Here is an 8,097-nt window from a genome sequence, read left to right on the forward strand (position 1 = left end):
CCCACACCCATAGCAACAAACTCATGATATTGTCAGATTGTTATTTTTTTCTTCTAATCTTTACTCATATTTTTGTAATTGGTAGAACAGAAGAATTTGTTTTTAAAAATGGGAAAACTGAGTAATGCCACAACTCACTTTATTTAACTGGCACTTGCAGAAGATTTTGTATTTAATGCACATAGAACAGTAATCAAGCTAGATCACAAGTGAGGCTGTGAAATCTTCTCAACAAATTTCTAATAACTGAAAACTTACTGATGTATTCTCTAGCAACAGTGGAATCAATGAAAATCAGATACAAAACAATATCTCAAAATTAGTATAAAATTGTAAGTAGGAGGTGCCTGGGTGGCTCAGTTGGTTAAGCGTCAGACTTCAGCTCAGGTCATGATCTCACGGTTCATCAGTTTGAGCCCCACTTTGGGCTCTGTGCTGACAGCTGAGAGCCTGGAGCCTGCTTCTAATTCTGTGTCTCCCTCACTGTCTGCCTCTCCCTGGCTCACACTCTGTCTCTGTCTCTCTTTCAAAAAATAAACAAACGTTAAAAATTTTTTTAAAAATCATAAGTGAGACAGTACACTACTGAATAATGCATAGATAAAATAAAACAAGGGAACTTAAAAAATATTTTGAAATGAATGAAAATGAGAATACCATATCAAAATATATGTGATACAGCTAAGTAATACTTATGGGAAAAGTTCTGTCATTAAATACTTAGGTCAGGAAATAAGATTGGAAAAGAGAAGCAAACCCAAAAAGTTTAGAAGAAAGGAAATAATATATGGAAGAATGGAAATAATTGAAGTTAAATAAAGCAGAAAAATTGGAGAAAAAATTTCTGAAAGTGATAAAATTGCTGTTGATCAAAGTAAAAGAAAACACAAATGATCAATATTAGGAATAAAAAGAGGACTTGCAAAAGTTTCTTTGGAATTGAAATTATAATCATTATAATAAGGAAATATTATAACCCCTTTATTTCAAGAGCGTTTACAACATTACATGAGAGGGACAATCCTTGAAAGATACATATTAATAAACTGACTTAAGAATCAATGCACAATCTCTGTGGGGCCCTAAATATAGTTTAATTGAATTTGTAGTTAAAATTTTTCCCACAGAGAAAATACCAGGCCCAGAGATCTTCCTTAGTGAATTTCATCAACCATCTAAAGATGAAAGACTACAGATTCTTTCAAGTAATTTGAAGGGACACAGCACATCTTGATACTTTTATGGGGCCAGCACAATCCTGACATCAAAAACAGATAAAGACAATGTAAGGAAAAAACATGTAGTCTAATTCGACAGAAACATAGACACTAATATTCTTGCCAAATATGAACAGATCAAATCCAGCAATATATATAAAGGATAATACATGATGAGCAGAAAGAATTTATCCCAAGAATTCAAGGATGGCTCTACCTTAAAAATATCTAGCTATAGTGTCATTCACTATACGAAACAAATGAAAGAGAAAAACTATACCAGTAAATGCAGAAACATATTTTAACAAAATTCAACATTAATTTATGGTAAAAGTGGTCAGCAAGCCAAGACTAGATTGTACCTACCAAAACCTCTTAAAGCACATCTACAAAAAAACAAAACAAAACAACCCCTCCAAAAAAAAAAACAAACAAACAAAACCAAACCAAAACTTCCATGGTTGACATTATTTTTAAATGCAAAAGACCATGTACTATCAGCAATGAGACAAAGATGCACATTTTGACCCCTTCTTTTTAACATTGCATTTTGGAGTCCTAAACCAGTACGATAAGCAAAAGTAAATAAACTTAAAGATTCAAGATATGTGGGTAGAACAAGTAGAGCAAAATTGTCTTTATTTTTAGACAATGTGATCATATATGTGGAAAATCCTAACGAACCTATAAAAAAGCTCCTCAAACTAAAAAGTGAGTCCAGGAAGGTCACAAAGTGTAATGCCAATTTCTAATAAATGAGTGTGTGTGTGTGTGTGTGTGTGTGTGTGTGTGTGTGTGTGTGTGAGAGACAGAGAGAGAGGGAGGGAGAGAGGGAGAGGGAAGGAGAGAGGAAGGGAAGCAAGGAGGGAAAAGAAGATGCCAGTTCTTTTCTCCTTTGCCTCTAGTATTCTCTTGCTCACCCCTGTCAGGCTCACATATTGTTTAGCTTACTGCACGTGAAACTTGAATCAGATAGTCTTTCCCATATAGTTATTACTGATCAGAGTTAAGTTGAGGCAACTAAAACTTCTTTCTTAGATGTCTATACAACCTATGATTGATTATTTTCTCTTTTCAGAAGTATAGTTGGGCCCTGTCAAGCTGTAGAGAAAATTTCGAGTCAGAGCTAAAAAAGCTAGATGGTAATTTTTCAACATATGATGTTATTTTTTATATAAATAAAATGTATTTCAACAATAAAGTTAAACTCAGTATTTTAAAGTTCTATAAAGTTGCTTAAAAACTCACTCTGTAGTAAGTAAATACTAAGTATTTCTATTTTATGGCCTTTGAGGTCTGTTTTTAAATTTAATAAAAGTATGTCTCATAGTAACTGTATATATATGTATACATATACATACATATACATATATACACACACACACACGTATATATATATAGCTTATAATAACACAGGACAGACTCAGCTCACTCTCTTGCATAGTGTCTTGATTCAGTTGTAAATGGTCAGATTTCTATTCATGGATCATAATTTATATAAAAATATATAATACAATTACCATATATAGTAATTAATGTAACTGGATTTTAATTTTCTTAATTTTTTTTTAATTTCTGAGAAAGAGAGAGAGAGAGAGAGAGAGACAGCATGAGCAGGGGAGTGTCAGAGAGAGAGGGAGACACAGAATCTGAAACAGGCTCCAGGCTCTGAGCTAGCTGTCAGCACAGAGCCCGACACGGGGCTCAAACCCATGAACTATGAGATCATGACCTGAGCCGAAGTCGGACGCTTAACCAACTGAGCCACCCAGGAGCCTCTTAAAAATTTTTAAAAAGCATTTACTTATTTTTAAGTAAGCTCTAAACCCAACCGTGGGGCTTGAACTCACGACCCTGAGATCAAGATTTACATGTTTGACCAAGCCAATCAGGTGCCCCACTTTTCTCTCTGTTTTTTTTTTAATTGAAGTATAGTNTGAGATCATGACCTGAGCCGAAGTCAGATGCTCAACCGACTGAGCCACCCAGGCGCCCCTAATGTAACTGGATTTTAATGTTTTCTGATTTTCTTCTTTTTATATATGTGAAGTAATAAATATGTTTATCCTTTCTCTTGGTATTTGTACTGAATTCTAAATAGCATAACGTTTTTTAGATGAACTTATTTAGTTTGAAATAATTAATTTCAGTTTGTCCACAGGGGTGGTCTTTGTTCTTACTAATTAAGATTGTAATTAGCAAATCATTAAGAATGTAATTAGTAAATGTAATCAATAAACCATGTGTCTTCAGCTATTTAAAGCAATTTACTCTGGCATATACTGAGTTAGAACTGTATTCATATGTATTCTTTGGGTAGTTCTTGAATCAAACCTAAAGGGATTCATACCCATATATGGATTTGAAGTCTACATGTTGGATAAGTTGAATAAATAATAAGTCACAGATAAATTGCAAGACCAGAAGAAAGCATGAGGCAATGTTGTAACTGTGTATTGTGTGGGTGGTATGATTTTCAGGCCTCTGGTTTTATTTACTTTCTGTTAGAGATCCTTTTAACAGTCATAGGAAAGGAAATATACCAAGCTTTTATGTTGAATTGAAAATCGTAATTATCTAGAGATAAAGTATTTGGGACTTTGTAAGGTAGAGCACAGGAATAGTTCACTTTCTGTAGAGATTTATAGTTGGGTGAAGTGCTTTCACATATATCCTTTCATTTAATGGACAGGAAATGGTTATTTGTAAGATAGGAAAGAGTTGCTTTAATTTCACTCTTAATGTTGCCTTTGTCCTGGTGAAGCTTTATACAGACACTCACACCCATTTTTATCTTCCAGGCATCAGCCCAGCAACTAAGGCTGAAAAGTGAACCACATTTGGTGTGAGTGTTCTTTAAACCGATGAGTGGCATTTAAGGAAGTTAATCCAGAGTATAGAATACATTAAAAAATGTTACGCAGCCTCAGTAGCCCATGAAGATCAGGCTTTTAATGTTACAATTGAGACGGTTTAGCTTCATTTCATAGTTTTGGCTTACTACCCAAGTTGGTAGATAATAACTCTGATGTCATTATCACTTAAGGGCTAGCAGGTATCGAGTGCCTATTATGAAAAGTCAAGTGTGATTTATATACTTAATTAAAACAATTGGTGGGTCTTCTCATCTGAAAACTTTTTATCAGAAGAAAAAAGAAAAGGTGTTGTGGCAAAAGTGAGAGGAGACAGTGCGTCTTGAATTCTCTTTTCTGTACCGTTCCTTGTGTTCTTCTCTCTGACTGGGAAGGTGTTAGTCTATTAGATCTTGTTGGCGGCATGTGGTGGGATGCTCAATGAAGTCACTGTGAAGAAGCTCATTTCAAAACCTACTGGCCTATGGCAATTTCAGTTTTCAAACAGAATTTCAAGGCACGTAACCTTTCCTTTTTTTTTTTTTTTAATTCAGTGATCTTAAAGCTTCCATTTTATTTTTTATGAGATTCTTCTCAGGACCATTGGCTCATAGTATTCTGGATGGATGAACAGTTCAGTTATGATTTCCTGAGATTGCTTATTTTCATATTTTCTAGGAAAAATACTTTGAGTTACACAGATGCTTTGGAAGCATCCACCTTCTGTGAGGGGGGCTCCGGTACTGTTATTTAGAATAGTGCATAGTGTTTGTTTTGAACATTGCAGTTGGTGAGAATTTTTTATAGGTTAAACTGTTAATTTCTCAGCAGCCATGATCAACTGGACTCAATACTTTTTCTCTAATAATGAGAAAAGTAAGAACCAGTGAAGTTACGTTACTTGCTTAAGCTGACACAGGTCCTCACGGATGGAGTAGATAGGGAGTTTGGCCTTTTAGCGCCACATCTGCTGCTTTTTCCTTTACAATTTTGTTCTAGATAGGTTGAATTTTATAAAATTGTCAATATATGAATTTTGATGTACAGTATAAAGTCATTTCATATGCTGCAACTTAAAAAATACCCAAATACCAAAAATCTCCATTTAGGTAAAAGTTCATTTCACATGCAGCTAAAACAATAATTTTTTTTGAAAGTTTAATACTTAGTTTGTGGGGGGCGGGAAATAACCTAAGTCATTACTAATTGCAATGGAATGCCAGAGCAAACACACTTACTTATGGAGCTCCTTGGCTCCTTTACATTAAGGACTCAGGAGCCAGGTTGTGGTATTTGAATCTACTAACTCTGTGACCTTAAGACAATTTAGTTAACCACTCAGTGCCTCTGTATCTTTGCCTTTTTTTTTTTAATGTTTATTTTTGAGAGCTAGGGAAAGCGTGAACAGGGGAGGGGCAGAGAGCAGAGAGGGATACCAAGGATCCAAAGTAGGTTATGTGCTGACAGCAGTGAGCCCAATGTGGGGCTCAAACTCAAGAACCATGAGATCATGACCTGAGCCAAAGTGGAACACTTAACCAACTGAGCCACCTGAGGCACCCTATATCTTCACTTTTTAATTCAGTAAGTTACTTGAATGCCTCACTGTAAATGTGTTTATTAAGTGAAATAGAAATGAGGAATGGAAAATATTTTGGTCAATGTATTAAATAGTCATCTAGACTTTTTTAAATGCTACCTATTAGATATTTTTTAATTAATTAAATAAAGAAAGAATATTAAATTAGGTTAACATAAGAAGTAGTATGCCCATGTGCAATTTGTATATCAATTTGTTTAAATAAATCTGAAAGAAAACATAAACCTAACTACCTCGGGCATTCCAGGAAATGTCTGTTGGTTGACTGAGCAGTCAAATGAAGTTTCTCACTAACATTCTTCCTCTCAAATTCCTCTCAAATTTTTAGTGCTCAAGTGGCCTCTAGGATCTGATTTCCAGAAGGGCTCTTACACTTCCCCATCCAAGTACAAATAAATGACATAGTGACTTCCCATGGCCAAGTGATCAAAGTGACTATAAAGTGCACATTTGCCGAGATGATGGGTTGATTTGCTTGTTTTCCGGTAACCTTCAATTTCCTACATGGCCTTCAAAAATTTCAGAAGAATGTGTAGGAGGAAGAAGTGAGAAGAGAATGTGCCTGGGTAGCCTGCTAGGGACTGTGCTAAGCACTTTACAAGGTAAAAATAAATTTGTAATACTAAATGAAAGGCACACAAATGCGTGCGCTCAAATTTGTTATGTTGCATGAAAGTGCTCAAATTCCTATGTAGAGTCTACCAAATAAGAAATAATTAATTAAATAATTTATTTACAGTTTGTGAAAGATAAAATAAGAACTGGCCACATGGAATTACAGTCTCAGTAGGTGATGAGATGAGAAAATCCATAACCCTTCCAAAAAATCCATGTGTTCTGATGCATATGTGTCATTCCATCCCAGGTTACTCAGAGACTTCACAGAGTCAACACTGAACTGCTGTGATTGTCTTTTAAAACATGTATTTTATAACCACCTTATTCTCTTAGGTTGACTCACATGGAGATCACGTACGTTGTTGTCTTGTCTAATTACAAGAAACAATTTTTTAAAAACATTTAAAACATATTTTTCATGTTTTTTATTTTTCAGAGAAAGAAAAAAAAAACCAGAGCATGAGTGGGGGAGGAACAGAGAGGGAGGGAGACACAGAATCCAAAGCAGACTCCAGGCTCAGAGCTATCCGCACAGAGCCCAATGTGGGGCTCGAACCCACAGACATGTGGTCATGACCTGAGCCAAAGTCAGACATTTAACCGATTGAGCCACCTGGGTGTGCCACCCTCCCTTTAAACATTTTAAAAAGTTTTAATGGTTATTTATTTTTGACAGAGAGACAGACAGAGTGTAGGTTGGAGAGGAACAGAGGGAGAGGGAGACACAGAATCTAAAGCAAGCTCCAGGCTCTGAGCTGTCAACACAGAGCCTGATGGGAAGCAGTCTACTCTGCTAGTCTTGAACTTGCCCTCTCCCTTATGAACATGTGCAAGTATTTCTTTTGGTGAAACTGCCAAGACATTGAATATGTACATTTTCATTTAAAAGAGAGTGCAGAATTGCTCTCCCAAGTATTCATACCATTTAATCTCCACCAGTGCTGTTTCAGAGTACTTGTTATTCCAGTAACCTCTCATCCCTTGATATGCTCTAGTTTTACATTTTACTGCCATGTAACAGTGCATTTGTGCCTGCTTGTTGGAATTTATATTTTAAAATTACTAACAATGGTTCCATATCTATGTCTCTGTGTGCTTTCATTGTGAATTATATATATACCATTTATTCATTTGGTGTTAGGGTCTGCATGATCAACATTTGCAGAATCATTGTGTTGTAATCATATTTATTCCAGATGTTTTCCCAATCCAAAATGTTTTGCATTTTTTTAAAAAATATTTTTGTTTATTTCTAGGAGAGAGAGAGAGAGAGACAGCGTGAGCAGGGGAGGGTCAGAGAGAGAGGGAGACACAGACTCTGAAATAGGCTCCAGGCTCCGAGCTGGCAGTCAGCACAGAACCCGACGCGGGGCTTGAACCCACGAACGGCGAGATCATGACCTAAGCAAAAGTCAGACGCTTAACGGACTAAGTCACCCAGGCGCCCCCCAAATGTTTTGCATTTTTAATTGAACTCAGTTAAAGTTTTCCTTTCAGAGTTTTGAATAGCATTTGTTTTCTTTCAAACGAGATACTCTGTAGTAATTTTTAAAAAGTAACTCATTTAACCATTTAGGATGAGGATATTTAGGTAGATTTCTAACTATTTATTTATTTATTTTTTTTTATTTTTTTTTTTTTAAAATATTTTTATTTATTTTTAGGAGAGCTAGGGAGAGAGAGACAGCGTGAGCAGGGGAGGGTCAGAGAGAGAGGGAGACACAGACTCTGAAATAGGCTCCAGGCTCTGAGCTGGCAGTCAGCACAGAGCCCGACGCGGGGCTCGAACCCACGAACCGCGAGATCATGA

General features: G+C 35.9%; 1 protein-coding gene across 4 annotated transcripts in view; it reads left to right on the top strand.

Moving 5' to 3' along the window:
• The window catches only part of ADAMTS19 (ADAM metallopeptidase with thrombospondin type 1 motif 19), a 239,082-nt gene that overhangs the window by 22,823 nt on the left and 208,162 nt on the right, over positions 1 to 8,097 (top strand). The window lies entirely within an intron of this gene.

This window comes from Hyaena hyaena, unplaced genomic scaffold (genome assembly GCF_003009895.1).
Source record: "Hyaena hyaena isolate Hyena2069 unplaced genomic scaffold, ASM300989v1 scaffold_115, whole genome shotgun sequence".
NCBI classification, from domain to species: Eukaryota; Metazoa; Chordata; class Mammalia; order Carnivora; family Hyaenidae; genus Hyaena; species Hyaena hyaena.